Raw genomic sequence first — 2,037 nt, forward strand, 5'->3', positions numbered from 1 at the left:
AAGATGAATAAACAAAATTTTTAAAAATAGGGCTGAAGAGATGGCTTAGCAGTTAAGGCACTTACCTGAAAAGCCAAAGAACCCAGGTTCAATTTCCCCAATACCCATGTAAGCTGGATGCACAAGGTAGTGCATGTGTCTGGAGATCCTTGAAGCACTAGAGGCTCTGGTGTGCCATTCCCTCTCTCTCTGTCTCTCTCATTTTCTCTCTCTCTCTCTCTCTCTCTCTCTCTCTCTCTCTGTGTGTGTGTGTGTGTGTGTGTGTGTATGTATGTGTGTGTGTGTGTCTGCTTCTTTGCCCCCCCTCTCTCAAAATAAATAAATAAATAAACTTAAAGCAAAATAAAATAAGATCTGTACCACCCACTTCCTGGACTCTTTGTGAAGATCCAATAGGCCAATGCATTACAAATGTCTGTTACTCACCACTTCATACCTATGAGAATGGCTATAATGGGAAAGATAAGGCAGCTCTCACTAGAAAGGCGCAAGCCTGTAACCCCAGCACTTGGGATGCTGAGGCAGGAGGAATAAATATGAGTTCAAGTCCAGTGTGAGCTACATACTGAGACTCTGTCCCAAAAGAAAAGATGAATAGTAGCAAATGCTTGCTTCCTATTTTGCTGTAACAAATGACTGTACACTGAGCAGAGCGGCATAAGCAACAGAAGCTTACCTTCTCACAGTTTTGGAAGCTCAAATTCCATCTTGTTTTGTTTTGTTTTGTTTTGTTTTGTTTTGTTTTGAGGTAGAGTCGCACTCTAGCTCAGGCTGATCTGGAATTCACTATGTAGTCTCAGGGTGGCCTCGAACTCATCGCGATCCTCCTACCTGTGGGATTAAAGGCATGCGCCACCACGCCTGGCTCTTGAAAGCTCGAATTCCAAAATGCCAAAAAGCCTGCAGAGGCTGCTCCTGGCCTCAGCTCATTCCACCCACTATAGCCTCCAGGCTCTCCCCCCACCCCAACACACCCTTTGCCTGGCAGGCTCCAGCTTCCTGCAGACAACTAGTCCTGCTGGCCGCTGGGCACCCCCACCCCACCCTTGTCTCATTGCCTGCCCCAGCAACAGTGCCAGCGAGTTCTTCTGTGACCCCCGTCTGGCACACAGGACACTGAGACATGGTGGAAGCGTATTGCTCACAGCCCCCACCCTCAGCAGGCACCCCTAAAGGTTTTGAGCTTTAAGATTGTTATTAGCTCCTCATCTGAGTCCATTCTGTACTAACAAAACAGACTATCACAGACTGGGTCATTTATCTTTTAATTTTTTTTGCATGTGTATGGTGATACACACACATGAGTGTTTGTATTTGTGTGGGCACATGTGTGTGCGTGTGTGCGTGCGTGTGCACGTGCATGCATGCACAGCAGGGACTCTGGCTGCTGCAGATGAATGAATGCCCATCTGGCTTCACATGGGAAGGTTGGGAACTGAACCAAAGCTGGTAGGATTTGCAAGCAAGCACTTTAACTGCTAAGCCATTCCCCAGCCTCCACCTTTTTTTTTTTTAGAGACGGAGTCTCTCACTGACTCTGGCACAGCAAGCCCCAGAGATCCTCTCGTTTCTGCCTCCCCAGTACAGTATTGGGGTTACAGATACACACTACCACACCTAGCTTTTAGGTGGGTCTGGGGATTTTATTGCAGGACTTTGAACTTGTCCAGCAAGCACTTTACCCACAAAGTCATCTCTAAGATCCCCAGCCTGGGTAATTTATAATGAACAGAAATGTACTGACTCACATTTCTGAAGTTTGACAAGCCAAGATTGGGGTGTTGCATCTGACCAGGGGTTTTTTGCTGTGTTGCAACATGGCAGAAAGCACCCTAGCAATGACAAAGAACAAGAGGGAATCATGGGCTAGAGTGATGGCTCGATGGTTAAGGCACTTGCCTGTAAAGCCTAACAACCAGGGTTTGATTCCTTGGTACCCATGTAGATGCAGAAAGTGGTACATGCATCTGGAATTTGTTTGCAGCAAATGCTAGAGGCCCTCATTCATTCTCTCTCTCTCTCTCTCTCTTTCTCTCC

This window comes from Jaculus jaculus, chromosome 1 (assembly GCF_020740685.1).
Source record: "Jaculus jaculus isolate mJacJac1 chromosome 1, mJacJac1.mat.Y.cur, whole genome shotgun sequence".
Classification (NCBI taxonomy): domain Eukaryota; kingdom Metazoa; phylum Chordata; class Mammalia; order Rodentia; family Dipodidae; genus Jaculus; species Jaculus jaculus.